Source organism: Aulonocara stuartgranti, assembly GCF_965226115.1.
Source record: "Aulonocara stuartgranti genome assembly, chromosome: 15".
NCBI lineage: Eukaryota > Metazoa > Chordata > Actinopteri > Cichliformes > Cichlidae > Aulonocara > Aulonocara stuartgranti.
In genome coordinates this window covers 27,275,700-27,295,472 of record NC_138951.1, presented here as the reverse complement: position 1 = coordinate 27,295,472, position 19,773 = coordinate 27,275,700, and the positions used below count along the sequence as shown (strand labels likewise).

Sequence of the window (19,773 nt, the reverse complement as noted above, 5' to 3'; positions counted from 1 at the left end):
AGACAGAGATTGATAACAAGTATGATTCAGTGCAGGGAGGTCTTTTAGCACATAGTGATTGAAAAAGAAACATCCATCATGGGTGGATGCATCTGGGAGTTATTTTTTCTAAACAGGCTCAGATTTGACCAATCAGATTACTGCATATGGCAATGAGTACTTTGTGGCTCAAAACCTGGAACTGAAAGTCCAACAACGTGTTGGTTCTCGTAGAGCTGCTGCTCCGTCAATCACAGCAGCTCCTTGGTGCAGGTGACCGTCAGGTGAGCACAGGAGCTGCTCGCTTAGAGCACGCAGCAACACGAGATATGAGCAAGCGGAGTGAGGTATGGGGTCTTCACAACCCCTGTTCTCTGTACACCATCAGGACACTTGGCTGCAGGCTGCTTGCGTCAACCCCAGGGAAAAGGGTAACATCTCCTGGGTCTGGGGGTTGTACACATGGGTGCTCACAGACACAAACTCTATCTTCCTTGGCTGCTACCTTAAAGCATATCATGCGCTGTTGATCTTGCGTGCTGCTCAACATTCAATATTTAGTATTTACTGTTACTTACACGTAGATAGGTTGTTGCTTTGACCTCTGTTTTGTGTTGTTCTCTTGTTGTTTGTTTTCTTTTTTCTTCTGTTAACAGGTGACCCAATGGATTTTCTCAGTGTCTTCTCTTACTGTCCCCCGATTCCCTCTGTTTTTCTTTCCCCCTTTTCTGTCTAATTGTCTGTCCAATTTTTAATAACTTAAAATAAATAAATAATAATAATAATAATGATAAAGATCAATCAAGTGGACCAATATCACATTGACACATTTTCCCCACTTGAAGAAATAAACCCATTGGGCATCTTTCCTGGCCCTCAGACAATTCTGATTGCTAAAGTACCGAACGGGACAGAAAAACAAACAAACAAACAAAAAACAGGACTCATCAAAGAGCTAGAACAACATTTATTCTAACAGTAAAAGTCTCAGCGAACTTTAATCAACAATAAGAACAGAAAAGTCTCCTCTGCTTCACCGAGACATGGCTGAACCCAGCGGTGCCGGACCACGCCATCCAGCCGGCCGAGTTCTTCTCGGTTCACCGCATGGACAGGACACGGGACTCGGGGGAGTCAAGGGGAGGCGGCGTGTGTTTAATGGTGAACAACAACTGGTGCAACAGTGCGAACGTTGTTCCTCTCACACGCTCCTGCACACCAAATCTGGAACTACTGTCCATCATGTGTCGTCCTTTTTATCTACCTTGGGAATTTACATCGGTCATTATAAGTGCCGTTTATATTCCACCACAAGCGGACACGGTCACCGCCTTATGCGAGCTGCATGAGGCACTCACACAGCACCAGACACAACACCGGGACGCTGCGCTTATTGTGACGGGGGACTTTAATAGCGCCAACCTCAAACGCGCAGCGCTGAACTTTTATCAACACATCACCTGCCCCACCAGAGGTGAAAGGACACTGGACCACTGCTACACTACGGTCAAGGACGGCTACAAGGCACAACCCCGCCCTCCGTTTGGCAAATCTGATCACGCCGCCATCTTCCTCATGCCAAAATACAAACAAAGGCTGAAACAGGAAGTTCCAGTTCAGAGGAAGGTCGCGCGCTGGACGGATCAATTGGTGGCCGCGTTACAGGACGCACTCGATGACGCAGACTGGGGCATGTTCAGAAACAGCTCCGATGATGATGTCAACGTGTTTACGGAAGCGGTTGTGGGATTCATCAGGAAACTAGCGGATGATACCGTGGAGACAAAGACTATCACAACGTTTCCCAACCAGAAGCCGTGGGTGGATAAAACCATCCGCGACGCTCTGAGATCCCGCACCGCTGCCTACAACACGGGACTCACGACGGGGGACATGGACCCGTACAAAGCCCCGTCATATAACGTGCGGAGGGCGGTGAAAGAGGCGAAGTAGCGCTACGGGAGGAAACTAGAGTCACAACTCCAACAGAGTGACTCTAGGAGCCTGTGGCGGGGACTAAGGACAATAACGGACTATAAAGCACCAACAACCGGTATGACGAACGCGGCCGTGACTTTGGCAGACGAGCTGAACACTTTCTATGCTCGCTTCGAGGCTGCAGCTAAGGACTCCAACAATGCTAGTGTTAGCGGCGCTAACGGCTGCAGACAGGAAGATACTGCCAGCACCGGAAACGTGCTCGTCATCTCCGAGCATGAAGTAAGGAGAGCCTTCAAAAGAGTGAACACCAGGAAAGCAGCAGGACCAGACGGCATCCCAGGTCGTATCCTAAGAGACTGCGCATACCAGCTAGCTCAGGGGTGCCCAATCCCGGTCCTCAAGAGCTACCGTCCTGCAGCTTTTAGATGCATCCTTGTTCCCACACACCTGAATCAAATGAATGGCTTGTTATCAGGCCTTTGCCAAACAGGATGGCATGCTGAAGAGGTAATCAAACCATTTGATTCAGCTGTGTTGGAATAGGGATGCATCTAAAAGCTGCAGGATAGTAGCTCTCGAGGACTGGGATTGGGCAGCCCTGAGCTAGCTCCTGTGTTCACTGAGATATTCAACATCTCTTTATCTCAGTCAGTGATCCCCACATGCTTCAAAGAGTCCATCATTGTTCCTGTCCCGAAGAAACCCCACCCTGCTTCTCTCAATGACTATCGCCCTGTAGCCCTCACCTCAGTAGTGATGAAGTGCTTTGAACGCCTGGTCAGAGATTCATCATTTCTTCACTACCAGACACACTGGACCCACTACAGTTCGCTTACCGTCCAAATCGTTCCACAGACGATGCCATCTCTCATCTCCTCCACACATCACTCACTCACTTGGACACTAGAAGGGGGAATTATGTTAAAATGCTCTTCATAGACTACAGCTCTGCATTTAACACCATAATTCCCTCCACACTCACCACCAAGCTGGAGCATCTGGGACTCAGCTCATCTATGTGTCAGTGGATCTCCAACTTCCTAACTGGCAGACCACAGGCAGTAAGGATGGGCGGACATGTCTCAGCCTCCACCACTCTCAGCACTGGAGCCCCCCAGGGGTGTGTTCTGAGCCCCCTGCTGTACTCTTTGTACACATATGACTGTGTGGCCACTACCAGCTCCACCACCATCATCAAGTTTGCTGACGACACCGTCGTGGTGGGCCTGATCTCTGATAACAACAAGACGGCCTACCTGAAGGAGATTAGGAATCTGGAGAACTGGTGCCAGAGGAACAACCTCCTTCTAAACGTCAGTAAGACAAAGGAGCTTATAGTGGACTTCAGCACTAAGCAGGGGAGGAACTACCAGACCCCCGTCATCAACGAGTGCCCAGTGGAGAGAGTGGACAGCTTCAAATACCTCGGAGTTCACATCACGCAGGACCTGTCATGGTCCTGTCACATCAACACCGTGGTGAAAAAGGCCCGTCAGCGTCTCTACCACCTCAGACGCTTGAGAGACTTCCAACTGCCCTCCAAGGTGCTCAGGAACTTTTACTCGTGCACCATAGAGAGCATCCTGGCGGGAAACATCTTAACCTGGTTCGGGAACAGCACCATGCAGGACAGACGAGCTCTACAGAGGGTTGTGCGGTCAGCTGAGCGCACCATCCGCTCCGAGCTCCCTGACCTGCACTCAATCTACAGCAGGCGGTGCTGGACCAAGGCCAGGAAGATCGTGAAGGACCTCAGCCATCCCAACAACAGACTGTTCTCTCTGTTGAGGTCAGGAAAGCGATTCCGCTCCCTGAAGACCAACACAGAGAGACTGAGGAGGAGCTTCTTCCCGCAGGCGATACGGTCTCTCAATCACACCACCACACAGTACTGACCCACACATATAGTTCTTACACACACACTGGACATTCTGGACATTGTTTTCACTTCATCACTTAAATCACTTTAAGCATATTTGCACTGCACAAGACATAATGTGGATTGCACAACACTGGACATTATATTCTTCATTTCCGGTTAATACTTGTACAGCTGCTGTTATTGTATATATATTTATTTATATTTCTTCATACATTCTTATATAGTTCTATATTGTGTATTTTGTTGTACAGTTATTTTATTTTCAACTTTAATTTATATATTTTATCTTATTCTTTCCCAGTTAAATTTACCCTTCATTCTAATTTGTGTTGTACAGTTATTTCATTTTTAACCTTAATTTATATTTTATTCCTTCCTAGTTAAATTTACCCTTTTTAATTTTTCATATTTATTTCCTATCTTATTCATAGCCTTTTCCTTTTTTGTTTTCTTTAGGTCACGAGCAGTTGTCCAAGCATTTCACTACATATCGTACTGTGTATGACTGTGTACGTGACAAATAAAATTTGAATTTGAATTTGAAAGTCTAAAACCTGAACACCTGCACGGGAACAATGCGAGGCTTTTAATCTAAAAGGTCTTTTGCAAGAAACCAGATGAGCAGGCAGGTGGCATTAACCTGGAAAGAGTTTATATGCTGTGCTTTCTGAGCTCAGAGACCAGCAGCGCCTCGACCTGACAGGAAGTGCACACAGAAACCTTGCTGACATCACAAACTGATGCAGTCACTTCGGCGCCACTGAGAGGTGAGCGAGGGTTAGATCAGTCAGTCACAGGAAGCTCCGCCCAGAATCCTTGCTCTTTATGATTGTGTTTCCCTTTTAAACACTTTGTTCTCCTGCAGGTCCAGTCCTGTCGCCACAGAAACAAGTCCTGACCCATGTACCTGGAACCATAGAAGAAGAATAAAATAATAAATGATATTTAAAAAAGACCTTAAATCCCACAACATAAAAACATTTCGACCAATGAAATGCTTTAGAGTGAAGGACAGCAGTGAATCGCCGCTGACGTGGATTTATGCACAGCTGCAGGTGAGCTCACCTCACTGAAGGATGCATTTTTTCTTTTTCTTCAAACGCTTTCTTCCTGTGTGACCACTGCCTTCTGGAGATCAAAGAGAGGATAAAATTGGTCGGTTTCTAGATATAAAGCTTATTTCATCATAAACACTAAAGGATGTTCTATCATCGTCTTGATGCGACCTTACAGCCTGAGCCTCAGCTCACCATGTCACAGGAAACACTAATGTTCAGGAACAGGAAATGACCTCATAGACTCAGAGCTACATCACAACAGCCACACTGACCCGGCTACATCACCATGGTATGGCAATCTCGACTCCACTCAACTGCAATCTGCGGCCGAGTCTCCGTCACTCTGCTGCAAACACTGAACACAACTTGGGCTACGTCCACACGCACACAGGTATTTTTGAAAACGCAGATTTTTCTATGCGTTTGCACCTTTCGTCCACACGTAAACGGCGTTTTTGGTCACTGAAAACAAAGATTTTTAAAAACTCCGGCCAGGGTGGATATTTTTGAAAACTCCGTTTTTGCATTTACGTGTGGACAAGAAAAACAGAGAAAACGCAGCGTCAAAGGTGTGCGCATTTTTTGACGTCACAGTGTGCGCCACGTTATTGTTTCGGTGACATGAATTTCTACAATACTGTTACTGTTAATTGTAGTCTCTGCAGTGTTTACATGCTTACATATACACACACAGTTACTGTCACTCCACACATACGACTCAGTTCTGCTTCTATGCCCCAGCTTTGTTTACTTTTTCCCACCGAGGCTTCTAGACTTCTGATTGGCCAACATTTCTGCACGGTTAGGAATATATCGCTACCTGTTGCTTTGGCATGTTCCTAGCAGCGTTTTCCTTCATTTCTGCCTTTATGTGTGGACGGGATTATTTTTTTAAAACGAAAACGGAAAATCTCCGTTTTCAAAAATACCCGTGTACGTGTGGATGTAGCCTTGATCTGTGTGGGTGGGCTGTGGGACAGGAAGCATTAAAATTTCCATGTTTCAGAAACAAACAGCAGCACTGAGCGTGCTCAAAGCCTGAAGCAGAGAGCACAGCGCCTCACTCTACCTGCCGGGCTGGTGTCTAAGGTGTTCGATGCGTTCTGGGGAGCAGAATCTTCCGGGTTAGGATCTTTGCTCCTGTTGACCTGGGTCACATCCTGCTGACTAGCTGCGTGCTGGACTTCCTGCTGCGCCGGTCCGGTGTCCACTTCAGACTCCGGACCCTGGACCTCAGCTGCAGGGGGTTCACCGAGGGCCTGGAGCTCTGAGGCAGCTCTGTCTGGCTCTGGTTCTGGTCTGGTTCCAGCAGGTGGATGTGTGGGAGTCCGGACCTCCTCCCGAGGCTTCTCGGGCAAATCTGGCTTGTCTTGGGCCGCTGACATCTGCGTGACCCCGGGGTGACCTGAAAAGGAGTACTTGGGTCAAACGAGCAGTGGTGACAAGAAAGTCTGCAGAAGTCCTGCCGGGCTCTCACCTTCGACCCCACCGTCCGGCTCTGCCCGTGGCCTTGTCTTCCTCAGCCTGCAGCCCTTCCTGATCTCGGCCAGCAGGTTGTCGACGATGCATCCTTCGTCCCAATTGGCCATGTCCGTCCTAACTGCAGCACAGAAACACGTTCCCCTGTGAGCTTAGCGCACATGTCACAAACAACAGGTGAAAGCTGTCACTGCGTCACCTGACAGCCTCATAGGTACAGCAGCATTTAATCTTTACAAACTTCCTTCTCGTCCTGATGCTGTCACATCATTTCCTTTAAATATTCAGCTGCTGATAAACTGTTGCAGAGAAATGTTGCTGATGTCAGCTATTGATTCTCGACCTGTCAGTCACCGGCCCTTCACATGTCTCACCTGTTCTCCACTTGCCCTCCACTTGTACTTGACCTGTCCTTCACCTGCCACACCTGGAGAGACAGGTGAGGGACACCTTAAGGAGGGAGGATTTAAGGTGAAATGATGGTGTCTGACTTACTGATCTTTCTGGTGGGGGCTTCTTCTCTCAGTTTCCTCCCTTCGTCCAACCTCTTCTCCTGCTCCCTGTGACCTTCGTTCTCCTGATGGAAGAATAAAAGGAACACACAGTTCAAACTTCAACAGGCTAACCGGCCCCCCAGAGAGGGCGGAGCTTAACATTTACAGGGAAACAGGACTAATGTGTGGCAGCTACCACACTTTGTCACGGTTGAAGTCAGAGCCGATTGGCTGGCTGAGACACAGTTTAAATGACACATGCAAACGTGCGGCAGGGTATGAGTCCTGCAGACTGAGCCGCACTGCGATTGGCCGCTGACCTTGAGGGTTCAAAGGAAGAGGTCTCTGAATGTCTTGATGGTGCTGAAGAGCTCTTCGAGAGAGAAGCTGCTGCTGTCCTCACAGAGGTAGGCGGACAGGTGCTTCCTCTGCTCCTCCACAGATGACAGCAGGAGTTGCAGCTGCTCAACAGCCTGCAGGCTCTCCTGGTAACACCACATAAGAACAACAGGTAAGTTCACCTGGAAGAGCAGGTCTGTCCCACTAAAACGGTGTCAGTTAGTGCACAGACTGGATTTATCTGCCCGTAAAGGTGACAGCCTCATCCCGAGTGACTCACCTGTACGGTGGACAGGTACTGCTCCTTCATGTCAGATGAGGAGGAAACGCTCCTCTCTGAGTTTTTCAGCTGTTTGTTTAGAGTGTTTGTTTCAGACTGAATAGAGTCCAAGCTGAGCCTGCAGGTGGAGTCAGAGGGCAACATTTAACACCGCTGCACGCGAAACACCTGAGCTACCACGTCACAGACTCCGCCCAGCAGTCTGTACGTGACTGAACTCTTATATGTGTTTACCCAGCAGCCTTTGCACAGATCTCCAGTTCATCGGGCAGGTTGAGCAGGTCGGGGTGATTCTCTTCAGCCTCCTAAGGGTCACAAACAGCAGCAACTGAAATATTATGAGAATACTGCAGTATTCCCCAGTATTCGTAGTATTCCCAGCATTACCCGCAGGATGTGGTGCAGCAGCGTGACTCTCGACTTGTTGGCTTTGGTTTCGGTCAGTTTGAGCAGAGTGCTGATCTTAAAGCCTTCAGCATTCCCTGTGCGAGTTCCCTGATGGACCATACATCACATGACAAAATCAGACTACCAGCCTTTAGATTTTATTTCAGCTAAATAACAGACTGATTTATGATTTGGCAACTAAATGAACTGTCTTGGTAGACAGTCTCTGTTGGTAGATTTGTGCTGAGCTAATAGTTGGTGCTGAGTCACACCTGCCTGAATGTGCAAACAAACAAAAACAAAAAAAACAAACAAAACACTCCTCGGATGAACTGTTAGTGCAATCAACCTCACAGCTGTGATATTACTGCTTAGATAACTTCATAAAAACTTCATCAGAGGCTCAAGTTAGCTGATGTGAAGTCCAGCAGTTGCTAGCAGCCCACTCCACAGCAGAGACACGGACATGACTTATTTTTCTTGCACGAAAGGACAAGCATCATGGTGCAGTGGAACCAGCATCCAGGACATAAACAGCTGCATTATACTGCTAACATCTGCACAGACAGCATGTTAATGCTAAGCTAGCCAAGAACTTAAGGCCCTTTCACATAGGATGCGGCACACTGACCGCTAGCTTGTTCTCCACCTGTCTCGCTTAGCGTAAAGGACCCAAACTCTGTGTTGTGCTGGCCGATGCGCTCTGCTTGGAAGTCTTTTTTTTGTTACCACTCTACGAGTCTGTATTAAACCTATATCTCTCTGACTTTGTGTCCTTCACAAGAGTTTGTGTTGAATTGTGTTCAAATTTTTAATTAAAAAAAAAAAAAAAAAAAAAAAAAATCGCTCATTCATATAGATGAAAGCTTTCAACTATCCAGACTAGTGAAGAGTGTGTCGTCCCCAGAGCTGTTAAGAGGCTCTGGAGGTCCCCATACATGCACATAAACCTGTGTGAAAAAGTTCACAGAACTCTGATACGCACTGATACGAATGTTTTCCTTCATCGTGTGATGGAATTTAGTGCAGTGGTAGTCTTCGATTCTATTGGTCGTGTGACACAGCGCACATGCCGAGTACTCCTCACTGACGTGCTGCACTGTACTTGGCGCAGCGGGAAACTATTACTGTGCGGTGCAGCAGTGGAAACAAATGTGCTTCACAGCGCTGCACGTGTAAATGTAGTCTCAGGTCTACACTGGTCACTGATGATCATGTAACGCTGCTTCAGGTTGGACGGGCATATGGCAGACTGCAAAGCAACAAGTGATGTGTAATAGATTACTTTTTCTGAGTAACGACCCCAACACTGGTCAGAGTTTGTGTTTGAGTTTGTTTGTGTGGTTTGAGTCTTCGGGAAGAGAACTGCTTTAGGACCGTCACTGAGCATGCCACACAAAGTAATCAGATTACAAGGAGTAAAAGAAAAAAAGATTCTCACATAGTTGAGAAAGTTTCCGACACTCAGGATTAGTTTACAGAAGACTGGCAGCCGAGCGCTCTCCTTCACACCTGCACACAAAACAACACACACAAACAGAAACAAGAACACCACCACAGCAGCCAAACGTGCGTGTGCAGCCAGTGTGTTTGTTGTGTAGCTGCTGTGTGTTTGTCATGTGTATACACACTCTCATAGTCTCCAACACACAGCTGCTCTCCTCACACAGCAACATACACTCAATCCTCAGAGAGTAACTGCAACACACACACACACACACACACACACACACACACACACACACACACACACACACCATACACTCAATCCTCAGAGAGTAACTGCAACACACACACACACACACACACACACACACACACACACACACTGCGAGTGAGTGGACCTGTGGTGAGCTGTGCTTATTTATCTGTGCTTGATGTGTGCTGCAGCTGGCGCTGTCCTCACACCTGGGCAGATCAATGAGCTGCAGGTAAAACTGATCTGCTGATGCCAACTTGTCCCGCTCTGCCAGATGAGACTTCAGGTTCCCTACCTGAGGAGGGAAAGATGAGATACAGGTCAAGTACAGGTGAAAGACAACTGAAGCACAGGTGAGGGGCAGGTGAGAGACAGGTGGAGAACAGGTGAAGCGCAGGTGACCTCTGCTCTGACCTCATGTTTCTCTGGGAGGAGTTTAATGAACTGTTTCAGGGCCTCGACATCAAACTTTGATTGGTCTCCTCTTCGGATGAGATCCACAAAGTCCTCGTGGGAACTGCAGGTGAGACAGGTCAGGTGATACAGGGGTGGTGATGTCACAGCACAGATGTTTTTAATTGGCTGCAAGACTCAGAAAAAGAACAGTCACCATTTGAAGTGCTTGAGGAAGATGTGGAGGTTAAGGCTCTTCTTGGCGTCGATGAAGGACACCTGTGGACAGAATTGAACATGTGGATGTGAAAAAGGTAAAACCTGTAACGCCACACCTGTAAGGTGAAGACAGAGAAAGCTACGGCACCTCTTTGGGCTCCGTCTTTGACTTGGTTCTGGTCTTGGTCTCAGTCGGAGGGAGACTGAAGAGCTGCTCAATGCTGCAGTAATCTGGCTCCATGGAGTCCAAAGATGTCGACGTCCACAGAGACTCGTGGCCTGTGGACAGAGTGACGTCAGCTTGGATGAATCCTGCACCTGACCTGGGCCAACACCAGGCCTCACCTGACACCAGTCTGGATGGAAGTTTCTGCCAGTTCAGCTTCTTCATCCGCAGTGTTGGGCAGGGGGTGTGGCTTGAATTAGGAGCAGAGCTGCTATATAACCTGCCCAGACTTTGAACTGTCTCAGCTCTGATGTCACCTGGAGGAGAGGGGGGGAGTGGAGGTCCAGCACCAGGTAAGGGTGGGGGTGGAGGGGGAGGAGCCATAGCACCAGGTAAGGGTGGGGGTGGAGGGGGTGGAGGGAGAGGAGCCATAGCACCAGGCAAGGGTGTGGGCGGCAGTGGAGGGGGTGGAAGGGGAAGAGTCATAGCACCGGGTAAGGGAGGAGGTAGAGGGGGGGCATAGGAAGTGGGAAGAGCCGGAGGCAGTGCTGCTGCAGTGGGGGCTGTTGGAGCATCTTTGGTGAGTGCCTCTGATTGGCTGGGAGGACTGTCTGGTAGTCTAGTCTGGACCGCCCTGTCGATGGCAAGATTGGGTGAGTAAGTCTTTCGGGGGAGGAGCTTCTCCAGCAGGTGATCTGCAGAGTCTACCTCAGCTGCGATCAAGAAAAACAGAGCCGGTGAATTCACCTTCGCCTGATCCTGTGAAATGCCCTCAGCTTTGATCATACTCTGCCTGCTGTCATTTATACAAACTGACATAAAACAGGGCCTGCATCTGAACCTTAAGGGACTCTTTACAGGGGTCATCGTTTATATAGAGAGGACACTTCTACAAAGAGGCGGAATCAGAGCTGGACCCAGTGATCTGTTGTTGGATGCGCCCCCATACTTACCATCCTGAGCCAGCAGGGTGGCTCGATCCATCAGCAGCTCCAGAGCACACCAGACCTCAGCTCTGTCTGGACCCACCAGCAACAAGGCCTGAAGGATGGACAGCAGCTGCACGGAGGATGGATGGCTGGACACCTGAACGCAGAGAGGGTCAGGACAGGTTATTTTGGCTACGTTCACATTGCAGGTGTTAATGCTCAATTCCAAATTTTTGACCAAATCCGATTTTTTTTGTCTGCTTGTTCACACTACAAATAAAATGCGACAGCAAACACGCCCTAGTGTGAACCCTCGAAGCGGCCCGCATGCGCAAAAGAAGACGTCACACACAACGCGCTCTGTTTAGACCCAGAGCAAATAATATTGTTTGACTGATGGCCCTTAATATAAAGACTTCGGACTTTACGTTTCCCAATTTTTGCTTTAAGTTATTTTGTTATTTACATAATAATGTAGATAACCTAATAATTATCCTTATTGCTGTTTTAGAGAGGAGCAGTGCTTCAAAGAATAGTTGCAGATTTCTGTCAAAATCTGCAGATTATACAGTACAAATAAAATGTTCACGTTGTCTTTCCAACAGTTTCATTAACATCTACACTGGATGGCCAGGAAGCGTTCGCGATGTCATCTCCGGCGCTAATAATTGGCGTCTGTCTTGTGTCAGTGACGTACAAGACGGATTTAATGCGACGTGACCATTCAAACAGCAGTCGCTTTCTAAAACATCGGATATGTATTGGATTCAGTACCACATACGAAAGTGACCCAGATCGGATTTGAAAATATCGGATTTATTCCGTTCACACTGTCATACCATGGTCGGGTATGGGTCGCATAGGGTCAAAAAAAAAAAAAAAAAAAAAAAAAATCGGATTTGATGTGCTTTCGACTGCAGTTTGAACGTAGCGTCTGTCTCCTTACATTTCTATCATTGAAAAGAGAACTACCAGCAGTGTCACTTTCACAGATGCTGCACCAATCGCTCTGAAGGTGACAGTGTTGGCTTCTGTAGTTTAAACCAGTGTTTCCCAATCTTTTGGAGCCACGGTACATATTTCACGTTAGAAAAATAACACAACCTACCACCAAACAAAAATGTCACAAAAAGAATATTGATAATTTTTCCCCGCGCACCAGGTATAGCAGAATTGGTTCAGTTTGTTTAGATGTATCTGTCCCACTGCGCAAGTGTCCAGTGAAGGGGGGCATGGCTACGCACAGGCGGGAAGGGGAAGTAGGAGTTTTTTGGAGTGTCCGTTTTTTCTTGTGTGGAGGAACGAAAGAAGGCAACCATTCAAGTTGGAGTTAACATACCAGTTGTGTGATTATTGGACTAACAAGTTTGTCCCCAATCTACCCTTTTTTTGCTTTCTTCTGACCACTACTAATGCTAGGGCCTTCGTCTGGGTCGGAATTTTCTCAAAGACCCAGGTCAGACTCACTATTTTTCTTTTCAAATATTTATTTATTGCTATTACGTGCTGCGTCGTTTCACTCACAGCATGACTATTATATAAGTAAGTAAGTAAGTAAAATTTATTTATATAGTACATTTCACAGATAAAAATCACAAAGTGCTTTACAATAAGATCAGACATACAAGTTAAAATTAATTAAAAGCCCGTTTGTATAAAAATGTCTTCAGCTGCTTTTTAAAGGAGTCAGTAGAGCCTAGACAGCGTAAAGACAACGGCAGAGAGTTCAACAGCCTATGTGCCAGTGCCTGAAAAGCCCGATCCCCACGTGTTTTAAACCTAGTACGTGGGACCACCAGTAGCCTCTGACTTGAAGACCTAAGTGCTCGGGATGAAGCACGAGGTTTCAGCAGGTCAGAGATATACTGGGGAGCTTCACCGTGCAGAGCTCTAAAAGTTACAACTAAAATTTTAAAATGAACCCTAAAATTTACAGGCAACCAATGAAGAGAAGCCAAAACTGGAGTAATGTGTGACCTCTTGTTTGCACCAGTTAAAAGTCTTGCCGCTGCATTCTGTACAGACTGAAGGCGATCCAGAGCTGATTTGCTGAGACACGTAAAAAGACCGTTACAATAATCCAAACGAGAAGAGATAAAAGCATGAAGAATCATCTCAAGTTCTGCCTTTGACACCAGTAGCCTGAGTTTAGAAATGTTTCTTAGATGATAAAAACAGTTCCGGGTAAGTTGTTTAGAGTGTTTCTCAAGAGACATTGAACTGTCAAATATAACACCTAAGTTTCTGAGACTCGACTGAAATGAAGGGTCTAAAAAACTGATATGCTGCCTAATTTCTGAGAGCATGTGATCAGGTGCAATAATCAAAGTTTCTGGTTTATCTGCATTTAACTGAAGGAAATTGTCATTTAACCATTGTTTGATTTCTGACAGACAATTATTTAAACAAGACAATTTATACAACTCAGAAGCTTTGAAAGAACAGTACAACTGAATGTCATCAGCATAGAGATGATAAGAAATATTATTGTAACGTCTGATAATGTGGCCTAGAGGGAGTATATACAGCAAAAAGAGAATAGGACCTAAAACAGATCCTTGAGGTACCCCAGAAGACAGAACTGATGTTTCTGACAGCACATGATTTACACGGACAGTAAAGGATCTCTCAGATAGATACGACATAAACCATTTTAAAACAACACCAGTAATCCCAAACAAGTCCTTCAGCCTATTTATCATGATGCTGTGATCAACAGTATCAAAAGCAGAGCTGAGATCCAACATAACCAGAACAGTGTACTCTCCAGAGTCTGCTGCCATCAGAATGTCACTAGACACTTTAAGCAAAGCGGTTTCAGTGGAGTGCAATTTGCAGAAACCAGACTGGAAAATGTCCAGAACATTGTTCTTTTCCAAAAAGTTGTTAAGTTGTTCTGCAACTGTTTTTTCCAAGATCTTTGACACCAATGGTAATTTTAATATTGGCCTGTAACTGCTTGGAAGAGATGGATCTAAATTTGGTTTCTTTAATATTGGTTCAACAATAGCTTGTTTAAAATAGCTGGGAACTGAGCCAGTATAAAGAGAAGTATTAATTATTTCCAGAATACAGAGGCCAATAGAAATCAAACACACTAATGAAAAATGATGGAGGAAGTACATCAAGGTGGCTTGAAGTCAGTTTCATTCGACCAAGCAGAGCACTGATGTCCTGTAAGGTAACAGGAGTAAAAGAGGACCAGGTATCAGAGGTAAGCAACGTGTCAGTGTGATACTGAGAGGATGATGGAGAAATATTAGACCTGACAGCAGCGACCTATAATTTCTTCTTCATGTTCTTCTGTTTTACTGGCAGTCGGCAACCAATTTAATTAGAGCAGGTAGTTGTACTCCCCTCTAGTGGAAGATAATGTAATTGTTATGCCCATTACTCAAGCCAATCGCTTAGAGCAGCGGTCCCCAACCTTTTTTGCGCCACGGACTGGTTTATGCCCGACAATATTTTCACGGACCGGCCTTTAAGGTGTCGCGGATAAATACAACAAAATAAAACTAGTACCGGTACCGAAAAAAAAAGAGGATTTATTCATAACACATGTGAAAAGACCCAGGAAAACCGAGTTAACGATAACAAAATAACGCTGAAAACCGATAAAAACCCTGAAAACCATACATTTCACACCTGAGCCTCTACTCTCGCGGCCCGGTACCAAACGACTCACGGACCGGTACAAGGCCCGGGGGTTGGGGACCGCTGGCTTAGAGTACCAATTGGGTGGAATAAGGTAATCTTCCACGGCACACCTTTGTGCCGCGGCACAGTGGTTGGGAAACATTGGTTTAAACGTTCCAGCTTGAGTCGCATCACTCTTTAAACTGTGGTTACCATGGTGTAGAGCATTGTGAAGACCTGCTGGTGGCTGCTCATATCAATCCCTCCGTACAGCCTCTCCATCTCCTCCATGTCCTCCGACAGAGAGTCTTCAAACACGTCACACTGGATGTTCAGGTCCTTGTCCTGCGTCTCCCTGCACACACAGACAGGAAACTGATTGGAAACACGATTGATTATTGATTAATAACTGATGTAAGCAAAGTGAGAATGAAGCCAGTACCTGAGCCTGGGGAGCAGGTCCAGCAGCTGCAGACCTAAAAATCACAGACACATATATCACTTCTTATTTTGGTCAAGCAGCAGGACACACTCACACCATGACGACCTCTGAGGGTCTGACACTCGAGCCCTCAGCGAGACCTGACTCCAGGAAAGCCTCCGTACAGGGATGTGATGTCACACTGTGACAGATATCAAGCTCCTCCTACACATAACTCTGATAACAGTTTAATTCAACTTTATTTATACATCGCCAAATCACAACAACAGTCACATCAAGGTCTTTCTGTTGTGAGGTAAAGACCCTACAACATGATGAAAACAGTGATGTCAGCAATGACATCATGATGATGATGTCAGGGGTGATGTCAGAGTGGTGATAAACAGTTTGTTTTACCGATGAACTCCTGCCGCACCCGGTGCCTCCTCCTCAGCTCCTCCTCCTGCAGCACGAGGACGTTGACCACACTTAGCAGCGTCACCATGTAGGGGATGTTGTTGGTGGCGTGAAGCTCATTCATGATCACGCTGAAGCGATACTGCTGCTTCTTCAGGCTCTGAATACAGACACAGGAAGTGACAGGTCAGAGGACGGACACAGTTCGTTTACACCTTCATTAAACACAACTTCCTGCTTCAGTCTGACTGAAGTGTGATGATTAAACACTCCTAATAGCGGTGTGTGTGCGTGTGTGTACATGTTATGTTTAGACAACTTTGTGAGGACAGAAAATTGGCATGCCACTATACTTGTGGGGACCAACAGCCCTTATGGGGACAAAGTGCCCATCCCCACAAGTTTGAAGACGTGTCTGAGGCTTAAAATGTGGTTTTAGTGTCAGGGTTACAGTTAGGTTATGGTTAGGCATTCATTTTTGATGGTTAGGGTAAGCAGCTAGGGAAAGGGTTATGTCAATGAGATGTCCTCACTAAGATAATAAAACGAGTGTGTGTGTGCAGACGTGTGGTATCCCATGATTCCATGCTGTAAGTTCAGAGCCTGTGAGAACAGGCTGGGCGGGGACGATAAGATCTGCAGCGTCTGAGGCTCAGCTGTTTGTTGTGGTGTATCTGCAGTCACGCCCTGATGGTACACAGACCACGTCGTCGTTGCTCTCACCTGGCAGCGAGGAGCTGTGGTGGAGCTTTGTGAGCTATCTGCTGACTTAGGTAATCAGCCAGTGGCTTTCAGTTTGAGCTGTTCTGCTTGTTGTGTTAGCCTTGAAACTAAGTGAAACTGACTCGCACTTCCTTTTGCTAACGTCATGCCGATAAAGCTTTTCAAACCGACCCAAATGGCCTGCTCATGTCTCCCCATCCAGCTCATGCGACATCTGTTGGTTTGTCCATCAAGCAGGTAAACATGCCCCTCTAAACAAATGAAATCAGCCAAGAGAGCCTCTGAAAGTGACCTGGACCTACAGCAACATTTAACTGTTAATATGACTGAGCGCCAACTGTCCTGACTGCCATCGTGAGGCAGAGTTCAGATTACTTAAACTGATCTCATGAAATCACAAATCACCTCAGAGGAGACAGAGAAGGAAGGGAAAAAAGGAAAAAGGAAGGACAGGAAGGAAATAAAGAGAGAGGAGGAAGTGGACGAGGACATGAGCATACCTTGTAGTTGTCGAGTGCATCGAAGGCGAGGTGGTGTCCCCGAGGGTCGAAGACGGCAAGAGCAGCCACCAGCTGGAACAGCTGCATCTTCACCATGACATTGGACGTGTCAAGAGCTGAGGGCATATAGGAGGAGGTGGAGTTACCGCTTTCATAAGTAATGACTCGGAGTCGTCATCTTCACCTCACAGGTACACCGGCTACCTGCTTAGCTTAGGCTGGAACAGCCACCTGAGTCTACCTGTTGCTCAGGGTAGCGTGTAAATATGATTTTAAGGTGGTTTTAAGGCAGATCTGCTTCATTCTAACTTTCTGGTCCTCCACCCACCTTGAGCCAGCATCCTGACGTAGCCCTCATTGTCCAGGATGAAATGCAGCCCTGCGGACGAGTTCATGATGGCCTGGACACAGCTGACGCAGGTGAGCTGCAGCAGAGCATTGGCGATGCGGGCGCAGCCGCGGCCCGACAGACGCTCCAGCACCTCCAGCAGGAGGTCCAAACCCTGTAGTTCAAGAAACTGCACCATCCATGACTGATTACTCACCTCCAGCCGCCGCTGCAGACCCGAGTAGTTCACCACTGTGGGAACCTGGAGGGGCAGAGTGACCATCGGTCAGAGCTGTGAGACGCCTTCTCCTTCCCCTGGCAGGACTCCTGAGGTTCTGCTTCTTTCCTACCTGCAGCAGTCGGATGCAGAGCTCGGGGTCAGCGTTCTCCAGATTGGCCTCCACCTTGCCGTCAGTGACTGTGGCGAGGCCTCTGGTCAACTGGTCCTTTACCGCCCCCCATTTGGTACTGGTTGCCATGATGACAGGCCAAAGGTTTTACCGATGTTTGAGCTGATGAGGGTTAAAACAGATACAGGTAATCAATCACAAACAATCAATGACATCATCATCTTAACGTCCATGACAAGCAGACCTGACACAAGCGATGACATCACGCCCGTGTCAGCCTGCCTTGGGCTCACAGTTTCACATTCATTAACATGTCTCTGAGTCACAAACTGAGCTCCTCCAGTGGACGCCTTTATCTGCTCAGGAGATCAGGGTCCTATACTGTGATTGGACTCCATTTGGCTTTAGTTGTGTCATAAATTATTATTTGAATTATATTCTTGACCGAAAACTCGAGTCCACTTCTGATGTGGACCAGTTTTAACTTGGTTTTATTCAGCTCCAAATCAAAGCTCCAAATCACAACAACAGTCACCTTGAGATGCTGTACTGTCTTTGTACTCTCAACAACCATATGAGTAAGAAGTTTTATGACAGTGGCAAGGAAAACCTCAATTTTAACAGGAAGAAACCTCCAGCAGAGCCAGGCTCAGACCGGTTTGGGGTGAGGGAAGGAAGACAGAACAAAGGCACTCTGTGGAATGCATGAATAACAAGAAACAGAGAAAAAGAAGAAGAATGCAGTGAATCAGGCTGAAGGATCAGCTGATTAACAGACTGATAATAAAGCACATGATTGGCTCCAGTAACAGAAAAATAAACACGAAGCGCTCACAGCTATCGTGGCTGTGATTTGGAAAGTGAATGAATCAGACTGAAGGCTACGTGAATCCTGCACTCAGTGTGTTGCAGAGTCTTCATCAGTGAAGAAGAGTGACTGCACATCACAGCGTGGTGGGTGAAATATGTCAGCTATGTGGTATTTCTGGTATTCAGTGCGTTTGCATGTCCTGACAGCTGAGCACACTCGCCACATTAACGCGCCGCTGTGAGAAAACCTGAACTTTAAACTTGAAAGGTGGAGTAGGTCAGTCACATGGTCAAAGGGTGTTTCCAGAGGCCTGGATTCAAATCTCCCCCGGGGCATTAGAGTTGTTCCAGTATCGGGAAAAACTGAGGGATGATCCTTTAAACCTGAAGCTCAGGTGTTTGTCATCATTTAACAACTTAAACAGACCTTTCACTGTACACATGCGCATATCTGTCAGTGGTACACCCTCACAGAAGAACAAATGCATTGATCTCAGTGCTGATGGATCAATACAGTGATTGGATAGGAGCAGACCCGCATGCTCCGATTCAAAGGTTCAAAAGTTTAAACATAGTTGTGGCTAAAAACCGCTGACAGGTCGAGCTGTGCCTGCCAAACCGGACGCCCTTCAAAATTAATCGAATTTAGTGTCTGAGCTTCAGTTCACTCGGTGCTGTGGTGGGTTCGGCTCGGCAACACCGGCCGGAGGACGGAGCAGCTTCAGCCGCTCCGCTGCTCCCACAGGTACAGGTGTATTTCACCGGGAACAGAAGAAGCTCATCACACAAACTTACCTGGAATCTGTCAGCAGGTCACTGAAAAGTTTTGGCTCACGAGCTGCTTCGTGTTTCCGTTAAAGAGACAGAGAGGCGGTAAGCTCGTGTCCTTATTGCAAACCCCGAGGGGGCAGCAGGCTCCCGCGGTCCCCGCTGAAGCTTCCAGAAACTCGGACAAAGTCTGAAGGACGGCTCGGTGTCTGCGAGAGTCTCCGCGCGAGCCTGTGGGCGGGGTCAGAGGGTCACAGTGCCAGCCGCCGATAGCGGGCGCATGCGCATAACTTCATTTCTGTTGCAGACAGTGGCGGTCCTAGCCTGTTTGGCACCCTGGGCGAACCCCCCCCCCCCCCCCCCCCCCCCCACACACACACACACACACACAAAACATATTAAGGATTGTACATTAACACAAAACTCTTGTCGGAACCGTACTGAATTTCACCTGAGAAACACACACACACACACGAAGAGAGAGAGAGTATGCATACAGGGAGTGCAGAATTATTAGGCAAGTTGTATTTTTGAGGAATAATTTTATTATTGAACAACAACCATGTTCTCAATGA

The 19,773-nt window shown here is 47.1% G+C and overlaps 1 pseudogene across 1 annotated transcript; it reads right to left on the bottom strand.

The window, feature by feature from the left end:
* Positions 1-929: 929 nt before the first annotated feature.
* LOC309688655 (inverted formin-2-like) lies at positions 930-19,454 on the bottom strand (annotated as a pseudogene). Its single transcript, XR_014280752.1, has 21 exons — positions 19,226-19,454; positions 17,621-17,782; positions 17,271-17,532; positions 16,943-17,058; positions 15,720-15,879; positions 15,324-15,357; positions 15,095-15,236; positions 11,270-11,402; positions 10,299-11,029; positions 10,149-10,210; positions 9,953-10,055; positions 9,281-9,833; positions 7,840-7,947; positions 7,687-7,757; positions 7,453-7,570; positions 7,166-7,318; positions 6,835-6,916; positions 6,338-6,460; positions 5,930-6,265; positions 4,868-4,930; positions 930-4,709 (listed from the first exon to the last, which is right to left on the bottom strand). The product of XR_014280752.1 is annotated as an inverted formin-2-like (transcript).
* Positions 19,455-19,773: the final 319 nt, after the last annotated feature.